A 17,909-nucleotide genomic window follows, 5' to 3' on the forward strand; every position below is an offset into this window, starting at 1 on the left:
TATAACGATTTCCATTATTAGCAATATGAGTCTTAAATATATATACTAGTTTTAGAAAACAAAAGTTATCATATTTATTTGATTTAGTACTAAAATGTTTTCAATTTAGAAAGAACTTTATTACCAAAACGTTTTATAAAATATTTTGTTAATGAATTTTGAAGAACTTAATTAAAGCTTTATATTATAAATTAAAAACATATATTGTGTTTCAAAAACATAAACGTATTATGACATAATATTTTTCTATCATTTAAACGATTATAAATGAGTCTTGAAATATAATTCACTTTTGAAAAACTAAATATTATATTATTAAATAAATATTTCAAACTTATATTTTGGAGATAAAAATATATATATACTTTACAATGTAACGAGATATAATATTAACGTAGTCCTAAAACGTTTTGATTTAAAATAATATTATTATATAACGAGACGTTGATTTATAGAAGCAAATGACCAAAACACTCAAATGATTAAGATACATCTTGAGTGATATTGTTTATTAATAATCTAAGTCTATATTTTGACAAGAGTACGAGTCACTAAACGTATAGTACTAGTTTTCTAAGCGTATGATAAGGCTAAAAAGGAACATATATTTCATAGCAATATCCCACCTAAATAATAGGTTTTCATATGTAATTGTATTATATTTTCATTGTAATTGTTTAAATAAATAAGTGCGAAGACAAAAGGCGAAAACGAAGATTTGAAGACACAAACGTCCAAAAAGCTCAAATGTACAAGATACAATTCAAAAGGTTCAATTTATTAATGAAAAACGTCTAAAAATGACAAGAGTACAAGTTACAAAACGCAAAGTACAAGATATTAAATTGTACGCAAGGACGTTCGAAAATTCGGAACCGGGACATGAGTCAACTATCAACGCCCGACGCAATGGACTAAAAATTACAAGTCAGCTATGCACAAGAATATAATATAATATATAAATAATTATATTAATTATTTATATTTTATATTTATATATTTATTATGTCGACAAGCTAGGAGCCAAAAGTTTGTGAGCTGGATTTTCAAACTCCACGACTCGCGGAGTTTGAAGGCCAAAAACTCCACGACTCGCGGAGCTGCCAAATTCCAAAATGCCTATAAAAGGTCACGAATTCGGCGAGTAAATATATAATAAATAATAATAATACTCTGTAGTATAATATAAATAAATAAATAAATAAATATATATATATATATATATATATAAATAAATATATATATATATATATATATATATATATATATATATATATATATATATATATATATATATATATATATATATATATATATATATATATATATATATATATATATATATATATATATATATAGATTAGTGTTATATTAGATTAGTTTGGGTTATGTAAAAGTTATTTTACGGGTTTTGAAGTCGAAATTCTGACCTTGTAACACTACGCGATAAATACTCAATGTAAGTTATGTTCTCCTATTTACATTAATGTCTCGTAGCTAAGTTATTATTATGCTTATTTAATCCAAAGTAATCATGATGTTGGGCTAAAAATATCTAAACTTGGGTAATTGAGCTTTGTACCATAATTGGAGTTTGGACAAAAGAACGACACTTGTGAAAATTAGACTATGGGCTATTAATGGGCTTTATATTTGTTTAACTAAATGATAGTTTGTTAATTTTAATATAAAGATTTACAATTGGACGTCCCTATAAATAACCATATACACTCGATCGGACACGATGGGCGGGGTATTTATATGTACCAATAATAGTTCATTTAACCGGACACGTGAATGGATTAATAGTCACTAGAATTATTAAAACAGGGGTGAAATTATGTACAAGGACACTTGGCATAATTGATAACAAAGTATTAAAACCTTGGGTTACACGCAGTCGATAACCTGGTGTAATTATTAAACAAAGTATTAAAATCTTGTTACAGTTTAAGTCCCCAATTAGTTGGAATATTTGACTTCGGACATAAGGATAATTTGACGAGGACACTCGCACTTTATATTTATGACTGATGGACCGTTATGGACAAAAACCAGATGGACTTATCGAATAATCCAGGACAAAGGACAATTAACCCAGGGTAATAAATAATCAAAACGTCAAACATCATGGTTACGGAAGCTTAAATAAGCATAATATATTTTATTTCATTTTTTCTCGTACTTTTATTTATTGTCATTTTAATTATTGTTATTTATTTTATATTGTTATTTAAATATCGTCATTTACTATACGCTTCGCTTAAAATATAAATCGACAAACCGGTCATTAAACGGTAAACCCCCTTTTATATATTATTATATATAATTATATATATTTTGTACAAATATAGTTGTTTAAAAATATAGTGTGCAATAAGCCCGCTCCCTGTGGAACGAACCGGACTTACTAAAAACTATACTACTCTACGATTAGGTTCACTGCCTATAGTGTTGTAGCAAGGTTTAGGTATATCCCATTTGTAAATAAATAATTAAAACTTATGTAATTTGTAACGTATTTCGTAGTAAAATATAGTACTATTTCGTACACCCCGCTGCACACATGAAGTTTTTGGCGCCGCTGCCGGGGAACTTGGCGAAACGCTAGATTTTTAATTTATTTTTGTATAAATATATTTATATATCATTTTAGAAAAACAATATAAAATTAAAAAAAAAAAAACGAAAATGCAAACTCCACGACTCGCGGAGTTTGCAGGCTTAAAACTCCACGACTCGCGGAGCCACCCTGACAGACGCATCCAGAACCCTAATTTGGCATTTATTACGAGTATAATTTAATTATTATTATTAAAACTTAATTAAGTTTATATTTAATATTAATATTTAGTTTTAGTTTTTAAATTAATTTGTATTTTAAATATTAATTAGTATTATTAAATATATATATAAATTAATACTTTTATAAAATAAATAATATAAAAATAATATTTTTATAAAAATTATAATTTTTACAACTTTAATTTTATTTTTATATTTTGTATCTTTTTAATCGTTTAATCGTAATATTGTATATTTATTGTTCGTAGCTAGTTTTAAGTTCTAGTATTTTGCCGTAGCATATTTTTATTTTTAGATTTTTAGGCTTTGCCGTTAAATCCCTTAAGTGCTATTTCTTTAGACTAAGATTTAAGTGCTTTAGAATTTTGCGACGATTTTAAAATTTTAGTGCCTTTTAAGTCACGACTCGCTACTTTCTTATTTTTATTTTTCGACGTTTTTCGACGCGCATTCTTTTTCTTTCTTATTTCTCGACGCTTTAGTTTTTAGGACTTAGAAATTTTCTCTATTTCTTATCTAATATCTCAAACGGAAAGAAAAATTATTTAAGTGGTTAAATTAATGGACGTTGACAATTTTCTGCTTCGTAGTAATAGTTGGATTTGTTAGTGACTGAGTTGTGAGCTTCCGATTTAAAGGGTTCTGGCTCCCTGCTGCATCTTTTGGCTATTCGAAACGTGGGCAAAAGCAGAAAAGTCTATTAATTGGACAACTTATATAAGTTTTTCTATTTTTATAACTAATAGGATAATTAGTAAATGCACCACATTGTAGCTAAAATTTGGCCATCGCAATAAAATGGAAAATTTTGAAAACAAGGCTATGGAAACTCTTTTTGATATCCAAAATCAATTAAATCAATACTCTCAAATGGGTGTTGATGAAAATTCGTTCGGTCAATCTTGGATCACGAATGACGAAACAATAACTGGTTGTGAAATCTGTGGAAATTATCACTCAACATGGGAATGTTATTATTACGTTCCTATGGAAAATTACGCACCCACGGAACCTGAATGGAATGATTATGAAGAATACAATTCAAATTGGGATTATTCCCAAGAATATTTCCAAACTCAACAACCAGTAGACGAGGAAAATTACGTGTCTGAAAATTTATTAGACAATTTGAAAATCAAACTCGAAGAACTCAATGCTCAAAATGAACAAATGAGAGAGTTTGTAAACCGGCAAGCTGAAACTCTATCAGACTACACACCTGTTGATCTGAGGAGTATTGTGCAAGAAAATCTCATATCATCGAATTTTGATGAATTCGAGAGCTCCGAAATCACCAATTATCCCGATGATACTTTTTATTCAGTCTTACCAATTTCACAACATATCGACACATTAGCCTCTACCGACGAAATCATCGATCCATCAATGGATAAAGAAGAAGTAAGGGTGACAAATTGGTACTCTTGGGAATACGATAACGTTGAAAATTTTACCTCCGAGGCCAAACCGAACTTCACCATTCTACAACCTTCCAACCCAATATTCTCAATAGACGAGTCATCCAGCGGAAATGAACTACGAGCTGTAATAGATAATGACACCTCAAATTTCACCCAATTGGGTAATAGAGGTGAAAACTTTGATCCTGAGAATAAAAGGAAGGAAATATTAGGAATTGTCCACCCTATAGAAATAAGTATGTCGGTGTATATCGATCCATTTGACCAAGAACCAGAAAAGAGACATATCCATTTACTAAAAGCTACACTTAAAAAAGAATTAAGTAGTGACGATCTGGTGAGTCTAAACTTTAAACCCATTGATACATTATACACCACCCGAAATATAAATAACTGGCTCACTACTCTAATTCGTGGAACTCATTCTACCGACTTCACATGTCGTCAGCTAAGTGTGGGGAAGTTTAACCCTACTTAACGTTAAATTCGGGGTTCGGGTTAGTGCATAACTCTCTAATAAAAATGCATGATTAGGGTAAAAGACGCTTTTTCAAATATTAGTAAACAGTTCAGAAAAGCAGCCGTTTTTGAAAAAAAGCATGTGTGATAAAATAAGAAGGAATGAACGATGAGGCGCGACATCTATCATTCGACGAGCATTGTAATTACAAACTGGGTATTTTCAATCACTTTTCTACACTAATCACCCTCATGAATTTATAATTAGAGTCTGATTTCATGCAAATGAGGGCATTGCATGATCTCAAGTGTGGGGAAGGGTTATAAATTCTCTCGGGTTTATACTTGGTTTATTTGCCAAATTTTATGAAAATTTGAAAAATTTTCAACTAAATGAATTTAAAATCATGTTTATATATATATTTATGAACGGTGAAAACTATGTGTTAATACTGAAATTATCGTTAACTCGGAAAGGACATAAATTAAGAAACACCCTAAAGCGCTTGAATTCATTTAAAATGGAATAAAGGAGAATAAAAAGGCAAAGAAAGAAACTAAGTGTGGGGAGAATGTACCTAGTTATTCAATTAAAAACTATCTAGCACATGTTTCTGTAAAGTTTATTGCAGATGCTTTTGTTTTGGACTAAATTAACTATTTTACCCGATGAAAGAAAAGAAAAGATGGATCTACATGATGAATCAATTCCATCATTAAAAGGAAGTAAAGTCTTCCGAAAAAGACACGTGCTTCTTGATTTAGGTCAAGAAGTTGTCGTCCAGACCAGATGTAGGTTGACGAAAAATCTAGAAAAGTCATCACTAAAATCAGCAGGAAATCCACGGACCTCAGTATCAAACAGGGTCGCCAAGTGGTCAGACTTATCCTAACCATGAGAGGATCTGTCTTGTAAAATGGGGAGGGTACCGTGCAAATTAGCTTGATAAGACTAATGAATCAGATCCCCATAAAGGATAATCTCCTTAAAAGATCAAAAATCAGTTTTTAAGACTGATATTACTCAATCCTTGAGATTGACCTTAAAGATTGAGAATTCAAACTCATGGAATTCAATGATATCTAAACTCGAGCTTGAACGAGAAAATATTTTGATCAAAAGTTACAAACCGATTTATTTTCTGAAAACCTATTTTCAATGCGTTCATTACCATTGAACGTAAAATCCTAGGAATTCACCTGGAATTCATTAGGTCACCTGAACCAAATCGGGTGTCAACCGTAAGAACGGTGGTTGCATAGCATGGTCAAAGACAGGACCTTGTGCCAGACCGAAAAAATTATAGGATGATCTTTACTATTGCTCCTACAAAGGATAGTAATTGCGTCCGACACGTTATAGACCATAATTAAATGCATGTCATTAGACATTGCCTTAACAGTTTCTTGTTCATCGCTTTCCTTTACAACCGGACGGTAGTTTGCCGAAAGGTAATATACGGGACAAGTATACTGGACGTGTTGCTTTCCCAATACAAGGTTAGCAAGTGGGTAACACAAAACCACAAGTGTTGAGCTAAAATTTTCAAATCTGAAACCCACACAACCCACAAAAAATATTTTGCAAACACCGGTGAAGGGTTATTCCAAAAAACTTATCTAGGGTAAAAGCTAGATTGAATTTTCAAAAGATCAAATATTTTCATAAAGATCCAATTTCCTTAAGGATCTACATTTTCATAGTCATGTGGGACTGTAAACCGCCTTTCAAATGTGCACTTTGCTTTGGAAACCGAAAGTAAATCGGCTATTTGATTGCAAGTGTCGTTGACCTAAACCCGAGGAAACTGTGGATGGCACACCTACCTTTAACCATGGTTCTATCGTTACTATCATTGTTTATACCGCCGTATCAAAATCACTGATGTATAAAGTGTGAGAATAAAAAAGTGGTTCGAGTGAAGTGTGATTTTATTTCAAGTTATGTATTGCTTGAGGACAAGCAACGCTCAAGTGTGGGGATATTTGATAAGGCTAAAAAGGAACATATATTTCATAGCAATATCCCTCCTAAATAATAGGTTTTCATATGTAATTGTATTATATTTTCATTGTAATTGTTTAAATAAATAAGTGCGAAGATAAAAGGCGAAAACGAAGATTTGAAGACACAAACGTCCAAAAAGCTCAAATGTACAAGATACAATTCAAAAGGTTCAATTTATTAATGAAAAACGTCTAAAAATGACAAGAGTACAAGTTACAAAACGCAAAGTACAAGATATTAAATTGTACGCAAGGACGTTCGAAAATTCGGAACCGGGACATGAGTCAACTATCAACGCCCGACGCAACGGACCAAAAATTACAAGTCAGCTATGCACAAGAATATAATATAATATATAAATAATTATATTAATTATTTATATTTTATATTTATATATTTATTATGTCGACAAGCTAGGAGCCAAAAGTTTGTGAGCTGGATTTTCAAACTCCACGACTCGCGGAGTTTGAAGGCTAAAAACTCCACGACTCGCGGAGCTGCCAAATTCCAAAATGCCTATAAAAGGTCACGAATTCTGCGAGTAAATATATAATAAATAATAATAATAATACTCTGTAGTATAATATAAATATATATATATATATATATATATATATATATATATATATATATATAGTATAGATTAGTGTTATATTAGATTAGTTTGGGTTATGTAAAAGTTATTTTACGGGTTTTGAAGTCGAAATTCTGACCTTGTAACACTACGCGATAAATACTCAATGTAAGTTATGTTCTCCTTTTTACATTAATGTCTCGTAGCTAAGTTATTATTATGCTTATTTAATCCGAAGTAATCATGATGTTGGGCTAAAAATATCTAAAATTGGGTAATTGGGCTTTGTACCATAATTGGGGTTTGGACAAAAGAACGACACTTGTGGAAATTAGACTATGGGCTATTAATGGGATTTATATTTGTTTAACTAAATGATAGTTTGTTAATTTTAATATAAAGATTTACAATTGGACGTCCCTATAAATAACCATATACACTCGATCGGACACGATGGGCGGGGTATTTATATGTACGAATAATAGTTCATTTAACCGGACACGGGAATGGATTAATAGTCACTAGAATTATTAAAACAGGGGTGAAATTATGTACAAGGATATTGGCATAATTGATAACAAAGTATTAAAACCTTGGGTTACACGCAGTCGATAACCTGGTGTAATTATTAAACAAAGTATTAAAATCTTGTTACAGTTTAAGTCCCCAATTAGTTGGAATATTTGACTTCAGACATAAGGATAATTTGACGAGGACACTCGCACTTTATATTTATGACTGATGGACCGTTATGGACAAAAACCAGATGGACTTATCAAATAATCCAGGACAAAGGACAATTAACCCAGGGTAATAAATAATCAAAACGTCAAACATCATGGTTACGGAAGCTTAAATAAGCATAATATATTTTATTTCATTTTTCCTCGTACTTTTATTTATTGTCATTTTAATTATTGTTATTTATTTTATATTGTTATTTAAATATCGTCATTTACTATACGCTTCGCTTAAAATATAAATCGACAAACCGGTCATTAAACGGTAAACCCCCTTTTATATATTATTATATATAATTATATATATATTTTGTACAAATATAGTTGTTTAAAAATATATTATGCAATAAGCCCGCTCCCTGTGGAACGAACCGGACTTACTAAAAACTATACTACTCTACGATTAGGTTCACTACCTATAGTGTTGTAGCAAGGTTTAGGTATATCCCATTTGTAAATAACTAATTAAAACTTGTGTAATTTGTAACGTATTTCGTAGTAAAATATAGTACTATTTCGTACACCCCGCTGCACACATCAGCGTACGAAATAACGTTCGAGAAACCGGAACATGGACGTAGGTCGAGTGACAACGTACGAGTCATCGGAACAAAAATTGCAAGTTAACTATACACGAGAATATAATATAATATATAATTAATTATATAAATTAAATATATTATAAATAAAAAATAATTTAATGTTAGTAGCCCATGTTTTTTTTTTGCGAGTGAATGGTGTAATAGGAGCTTCATCAACCGAAAATCCCTTTAAGTATCAAACATGTTTCAATTTCTTTTTCACAAAATCAATCTCTCGATCTCTCTATGGCACACCAATACTCCATATATATTTAATTTATTTTATGATTTATATTAATTATTATTAATAATTAGTAGTATTAGTATTATTAATATATACATAAAATACTATGATGGAGTCATGAGCGGGTTATTTCAAAACGAGTTTTTTTGAGCGGGATAGGGTTAAGAAAATTATAGGTTATAGCTATGGAGGTTATGGGCAATGTTCGGGGGTATGCTCATGAGGTCAATCTAGTGATTATCATCTCCGTCGCGTCTACGTACTTTTCTGTAATATTGAATCTCAATATTGATACGTGAGCACTCATAACTTAACTTTTATATATTAATAGTGTATCCCTGACTAGTGCTCGAGTATATAGGATTATGCATGCTTGTACATTTATTATTGTCGTTAGATTGGTTATGTTAAATCCTGAATTAGATACATATGCTACTGAGATAGGGTATATGATATGCATGTCGTTGAAAAGCTAGTGAAAAATTAAGAACTTTTCATTTAGAAGTCGAATGGTTTCGATGAACAGATTAGAAGTTATGGTCTACTGAATTTTTGTATTATTTTTAAAATGATTATTATTATTACCATCGTAGTTATTGTCGTTAGTATAATCTAATTATTATTATTATTATTATTATTATTATTATTATTATTATTATTATTATTATTATTATTATTATTATTATTATTATTATTATTATTATTATTATTATTATTATTATTATTATTATCATTATCGTTATAAAAAAAGATATTATTATTAAAAATTGTTATTTTTATTATTATTACTATCGTTATCATCGTTAAGATTATAATTAGTATTATAATTATTATAATTATTATTATTATTATTATCATTAAAATAGTTATTTGTATTATCATAATATTTATTATTATTAGTATTATTATACTTAAAACTAATATTAGTAATATCTAATTATTATGATTACTATTATTATCATTTTTACGGACGCGATGTAAAAGACGACTAAGAGCTATTAACAAATTGATTAAAAAATAATGAGTATAAGTATCAAGATGAAATTAAAATATTGAAAGGTATTGATTTAGATAAAAATATCATTTTCATTATTTTTATCATTATTATTATTAAAAGTATTATTAATATTAAAACTATCATTTTTACAAAAATTATTATTGTTAATAGGAATATCATTGTTAATATAAAATGTCATTATTATTATTATTAATAAGAATTATCATTTTATCATAATAACATTTTTCGTAAATATAAATATTGTTATTATTATTGGTAGAATAATAATAATTATTATTACAAAATAATACAACTTTTACTTACTATTATTATTATCGATGTTATTTTATCAAATAAATATGTGATACAAAGATATTTTTCTACATGTAAAATAAGTACATTAATAATACCTATCATATTATTTTTATGATATTAAATGAAATTTATAAATTTTATTACTTAAGATATATATAAAAGTATATTTTTTTATTATATAAATTTTAATATAAAATTTTATTTATTAATAAATGAATTATATTATTTACTCTAATAAATCTGTTAAAAATATTTAAATATATAAAATGACTATATTTAAGTTATATAATAATCATGAATAGATTTTGGAAGTCATTTTGGTCAAGTTGACTTTTGGTTGACTTTTGCATATTAGTCTCGAGCATTAGGATTGTGGTACACTAACTTGACTTAAATTGTTAGATAAATATTGACCAGAATATAAATATATATAATTAATATAGGTTCGTGAATCCGAGGCCAACCTTGCACTTGTTCAATGCCATCGTATGCTTAGTTACTACGAAATACAATATTGTGAGTTTCATTTGCTCCCTTTTTAAATGCTTTTGCAATATATATTTTTGGGACTGAGAATACATGCGCTGTTTTTTATAAATGTTTAACAAAATAGACACAAGTAATTGAAACTACATTCTATGGTTGAATGATCGAAGCCGAATATGCCCCTTTTTGCTTGGTAGCCTAAGAATTAGTAAACCGATCTACTAATTGATGCGAATCCTAAAGATAGATCTATTGGGCCTAACAAACCCCATCCATGGTTGCGGATGATTTAGTACTTCGATGTTGTTTTATCATGTCCGATGGATGTCCCGGAATGATAGGGGATATTCTTATATGCATCTTGTTAATGTCGGTTACCAGGTGTTCAATCCATATGAATGATTTTTGCATGCACGATATTTATGAGAAATGAAAAATGAAATTCTTGTGGTCTATTAAAATGATGAAAATGATCGATTATGATAAACTAATGAACTCACCAACCTTTTGGTTGACACTTTAAAGCATGTTTATTCTCATGATTGAAAGAAATCTTCTGCAGTGCATTTGATCATTTTAAAGATATTACTTGGAATCATTCATGGCATATTTCAAAAGACGTTGCATTCAAGTCGTTGAGTTCAGTAAAGATTATGATTAAGTAAATGACAGATTAGGTCATTTATAGTTGGATATTATGAAGTGGTATGCATGCCTGTCAACTTTCGATGAAATGAAAGTTTGTCTTTTAAAACGAATGTAATGTTTGTAAAATGTATCTTATAGAGGTCAAATACCTCGCAATGTAATCATATGTTATTGTATTCATTCTTATGGATTAGGACGGGTCTTTACATGTGGTATCAGAGCGGTGGTCTTAGCGAACCAGGTCTTGCATTAGTGTGTCTAACTGATAGTTGTTAGGATGCATTAGTGAGTCTGGACTTCGACCGTATCTGCATGTCAAAAAGTTTTGCTTATCATTTCTAGTCGGAAATAATCTATTTACCATCCTTAGGAAATTACCTGCTTATCATTCTTAGTCTAGACACATCTTATTGCATTGATTGCATAAATAGTGTATAGACAAAAATTCATATCTTAGCGTATCTGCTAATTCATATCTTAGCGTATCTGTTACTGTAAGCTTTGCCTGACATATCCCGCAAACTCCTCCGTAATCTACGAAATCTTTTGTTCTATATCTATGGATATTCTATATAATTAGAATACCATCCGATAGCCGAAAATCATTTCATATCGAAAAATCCTTATTCAATCGCCCGAAATGGAATTCGTCATTAGTTCAGGCCCCTCAGATTCAGAAATGGAATCCCAATCAAGCTCAGAAAGCAGTGTGACCGGAATGGACCAACCAATCAGCCATCATCTATTCTGGATGAATTGGGGATGGGTTCGTAGCCTCCTTAATCATTGGAGACAAGAAGAAGGCAATCCTTTTCATCCACTATATTGCCCTCTTGGCGAAGAACCTGAAGCACTTACCGGTGAACCTGTTCGAGACACTATTTTCTCTCTCATTTCCAGAGTATCTCGTCACGATTACATACTACATCAAATTCTAGATTTTATTTATCCGCTCGTTTAAACCGACAATCACCCCGGTGTAATAGAAGAAGTCAACGAGCTTCGCGGTCGGGTAGTGGCTTTGGAGAATATGGTGCAAAGGTTACAAACACCAGCAGCAGCACCAGCAGCATAACCATTACCATCATCAACAACACCAATAGTACCATTACCACCACCAACAACAACTGCATCGCAAACCTCAACGTCACAATCCATCCCACGAGCATCGACGTCATACGCCCTATAGATACCAAGGAATACCAACAGCAACAAATGATGAAGTATTGATTATAACTTCATCGGAGAAACATTCTACGACGATTATGTAATTTCTAAAGTTTAGAGATTATCTATTCTAGCCTTAACCATAAATCAGATATAGTAGAAATCCTGACCGGAATAGTGCATGATTTACAAACGACACAAGTTACACAAGCATTAACAGCAGTACCATCGGCATCATTAGCACCAGCAGTACCGTCGACATCACCAACAGTATTACCGGCATCAACAACGCCTACAACACCACAAATTCCGTAAACTCTATAACCCCCTCAAATATCGACACCACAATCATCAACGGATATATTGTATCAATGAGTTATGAAGTGTTAACTCATTTCCTCTGAAGAATTTATATGTATATTTTATATATATGAATTTTTAAGTCTCGATGTATTTTTTTTGTACTAAGCTATTCTGTATGAATTGAATAAGGGTAGATACTACTCGGTTAATTCATATTACTAATAAGCTATGATGTACATCCTTCGTTAGCAACTTAACCATCATTAACTACAATCTCTGTTTCAATTCAATGAATTCTATTTCATAATAAATCAAGTGTATTATTCAAATATATGTTTGATTTTACACCTTCATTATCGATGTACTCGAAACTTTTCAGACGACATCATTCGTACCTTGCGAAGATCATAAGAATTCCATGAACACTAACACCATTCACCGAAAAAATATCAATAAAAATGAATAATGAAGTATTGATACATGATTTCATTTACGAAATAATCCGCGAAGATTACGTAATTTCTAAAGTTTTAGAGATTATTCAGTTCTAGTTTCACCGTAAACCAAATAAGTTTAATTTAATATCAACTTATTAAATCTATGTTACATCTGAAGAAAATATACATATTTTCATAAAGACTGTAATAAAAATTCTTTCGTACAAAATATTAACTGTGAAATTTTTTTAACGGGTAGGTAATACCCGCGAGAGATACAAATTCACAATTAATATGTTACATTCTTCGAATCTGATCCAGCAATCATCAACTATACTCACTATTTTCATAACAATATACATTCTTTCATAGAAATCAAAACAACCTTACTCATTCAAATTCAATTATATATTCCGATTTTGAAATCGCAGAATTCAATTCAAGATATAACCGATATCATCGCTCTTAGATTCCTACATCTTTTAAAGCTATACTTTGAGTTCAAAACTATTCTAGAACATCATATGCATATTAACGATTACAATCTGTGTTCAAACCCTCCGAAATTCCTGAAGACACTTCAAACAATGAACAATTGAGATGATGATCCAATCACATATTACCCACAGTAATGTACCTAAAAAACCCTCGAAACCAAAGTCATAATTTAACATGTATCCGTGTCAGACCCTTTGGCATTTTTTAGCAAAAATAACTTTGCGATTCCTTTTCAAAGTAGCCTGTTTTGTCACAGCTCTAACAAGTCAACTTCGACTTTTCAATTAAAAGAGTCATATTATAACCTCAATATATACGATGCCCTTTCACCATCGTTACCAGAGAACCGTTTATGTTCCACCACATTAGCAATAAACTTACCAACAACTTCGCTGATCTTTGATTTTTAGAAAAATCTTTATATTCATTGGAACCCTATCATTTACTCATCTGCATCTTGTAACGAGAATTGCCATACGCATCATTGGAAATTAGCAATCAGTATTTTGAAATCTTACAGCATGTCTACGCAAACAATTATATGTGTACATATAACGTCTATTTCCTAGACTTACATACTTCTAATGTGAAGTTTCTGAAAGGCACCCTAAACTGTGAACTAGTTCTCCGAATCTTGGCAAAATGCTGATGAAGTTGCAAAAACTGTAAACAACCTTAACAGTAAAAAGTTTGATGATAAAGAATATTGTGTTGGTAAAGCTCAGAAAAAGAGAAGGTTTGGAACTGGAAAACGGATTGAGCAAAGTATGAAGGAGGCTGTGGACAAATCACAAACACTGAACCTGCCTTCAAAGAATCCAAGTGATTCAGTATCTGCTGAAGCCATTATCAAATACATTGCTCCTGACTCTAAACCCTTGTAAACAATATTCTTCATCATCCTCTGATACTAGAAATTCTAAGATATCATCGTATCTTTCATTATAAATATCTTCCATATTTCTGAAGATATTTCCATAATTATTCTTAACTGAAATCATTTACCTCTTCGCGCTATCTGTATTATATCGTAAAAGAAACTATTTTAGTTTCTAAATTCTGAAACCTCTAAAGTTTAAAAATATGAATGCTTTTGAAGTAGTGTTGGAAACTGAAGCATGAGTTAGTATAATATAATGACACTTGATCAACGTGATTATATTATAGTAAGTCATGCTGAGTTTCTAAATGGAACGTGATGATTCACAGATCATAACATCATCATGTGTCATGTTACACGACTCTTGTATTCTACTTAACCTCTAAACATATCAAGAAAATATTTTTCTTGATGACTCGGTCTTTTTCGAGGTATTCTAGTAATTTGACAAATCAAGATCGTGCTATTACAATTTCCTTTTTAGAACATTAATTATGTTCATTCCGAAATTCATATCTACGAATTCTGGACCATTACGTACGGTGCTTAATCGCAAGAAGAGGAAACGAAAGAATGAAGCTCCGAAATAGAAATGGAATTATAAATCGCAGTAAATAGGAGAGAGCATTAACCGTGGATGCCGATGATTATAGAAAGATAGGATCAGGGACTCTGAAAAATAAGGAAAGATATAAAGCTCGACGACAACACATAAATTACAAACCGTGTATATCAATAAGTATTGCAACGTAAAGACACAGGAGAACTAAAAATACTAAAAGCCAAGAGTATAGTAAAAGTGAATAGATTCCTCCGGCGACAGATGAAAAACAAGAACGATAGATATGAAATTTAGGAGTATATCGTGAATCAGAACCGGATGAAGCATATTGACGAATGATTTAAAGTATGAGTTGATGGAGAAAGAATAGAAGGTGTGAGTTGTAAGGAAACGAAAGGGGTGGATTTATAGTAAAATATTCGATAGAGCAATCAAAACAGATGATCGCATTTAAAGCGAATCCTAAATTCCTTGATTACCGATGAATCAAATGTTATTACGAAGATTATCTCCAAATCCTTTGAACTCTGGAGGTCAATCATATCTATGTCAAAAGATATGACAAATCTACACCTACTCATTTGACCCTTCTGTGATAAATTCACTTGCACTCTTCACAAAAATCGAATTGTTTTATCCATATCACTTGCTGATGATAAAACTCTAATTTTCAGCTCGTATGCATCATGAAAACATATTTATTGTTAGCCATGACCATCCCAATCAAATTTCGGGACGAAATTTCTTTAACGGGTAGGTACTGTGACAACCCGAAAATTTCCGAACAAATTTAAACTTAATCTTTATGTGTTTCCGACACGATAAGCAAAGTCTGTAATGTTAAATCTCAAGGATTTTAAACTGTGTTCATACATTCATTTAACCTCGACCAAATTTCGACGATTCACGAACCATTATTTAATTGGATATGAATATGTATATAGGTATATGTATATATAATGGCTTGAGAATATTAACAAAGTATTAAACGTATAATACTTTACATGAACGTATTTGTTTCAAAATATATTTATCAACGGAATTAAAAGATAATATCAAATAATTGAATTATCAGATACATTACGTTATGATTACGGGTCTCTGTTGAGAGGTCCACTTTGATTTAAGAAACCTTTCCTTTTTAACGGTATATGGAATAATTGGTAAAGTGATTTACAAGTAAAAACAAAAGTATCAATTAACGGGAATTATACAAGGGTAAGTGGAGATTCCTGTTTGATTTTCAATTCATGCTTTACAATATTTTCCTCGTGACTTTTGATACAGTAACTATTAGTTTTTCATAATATTTAATGTGAAAGTAAAGTTATGGAATATAGATCACTTAGAAAATAGATATCGATGTTTTACCTTAAAATGATTTCGTACGTTCATTTAACCTTTGGACTTTATCTCACATTTCATCAATTTTTAGTAATTTAAAAACCTAAAACCTATTATATATAATTTTACATTTCAAAAATGATATAACGATTTCCATTATTAACAATATGAGTCTTAATTATATATACTAGTTTTAGAAAACAAAAGTTATCATATTTATTTGATTTAGTACTAAAATGTTTTCAATTTAGAAAGAACTTTATTACCAAAACGTTTTATAAAATATTTTGTTAATGAATTTTGAAGAACTTAATTAAAGCTTTATATTATAAATTAAAAATATATATTGTGTTTCAAAAACGTAAAGGTATTATGACATAGTATTTTTCTATCATTTAAACAATTATAAATGAGTCTTGAAATATAATTCACTTTTGAAAAACTGAATATTATATTATTAAATAAATATTTCAAACTTATATTTTGGAGATAAAAATATATATATATACTTTACAATGTAACGAGATATAATATTAACGTAGTCATAAAATGTATTGTTTTAAAATAATATTATTATATAACGAGACGTTGATTTATAGAAGCAAATGACCAAAACACTCAAATGATTAAGATACATCTTGAGTGATATTGTTTATTAATAATCTAAGTCTATATTTTGACAAGAGTACGAGTCACTAAACGTATAGTACTAGTTTTCTAAGCATACAAAATAACGTTCGAGAAATCGGAACAGGGACGTAGGCCGAGTGACAACGTACGAGTCATCGAAACAAAAATTGCAAGTTAACTATACACGAGAATATAATATAATATAGAATTAATTATATAAATTAAATATATTATAAATAAAAAAATAATTTAATGTTAGCAGCCCATGTTTTTTTTGCGAGTGAATGGTGTAATAGGAGCTTCAAAATCAATATCTCGATCTCTCTATGGAACACCAATACTCCATATATATTTTATTTATTTTATGATTTATATTAATTATTATTAATAATTAGTAGTATTAGTATTATTAATATATACATAAAATACTACGACGGAGTCATGAGCGGGTTATTTCAAAACGGGTTTTTTGAGCGGGATAGGGCTAAGGAAATTATGGGTTATAGCTATGGAGGTTATGGGTAATGTTCGGGGGTATGCTCGTGAGGTCAATCTAGTGATTATCATCTCCGTCGCGTCTACGTACTTTCCTGCAATATTGAATCTCAATATTGATACGTGAGCACTCATAACTTAACTTTTATATATTAATGGTGTATCCCTGATTAGTGCTCGAGTATATAGGATTATGCATGCTTGTACATTTATTATTGTTGTTAGATAGGTTATGTTAAATCCTGCATTAGATACATATGCTACTGAGATAGGGTATATTGAAATGTCCCGTTCTTATTGATTAAAAACGTTCCA

Source organism: Rutidosis leptorrhynchoides, chromosome 5 (genome assembly GCF_046630445.1).
Source record: "Rutidosis leptorrhynchoides isolate AG116_Rl617_1_P2 chromosome 5, CSIRO_AGI_Rlap_v1, whole genome shotgun sequence".
NCBI lineage: Eukaryota > Viridiplantae > Streptophyta > Magnoliopsida > Asterales > Asteraceae > Rutidosis > Rutidosis leptorrhynchoides.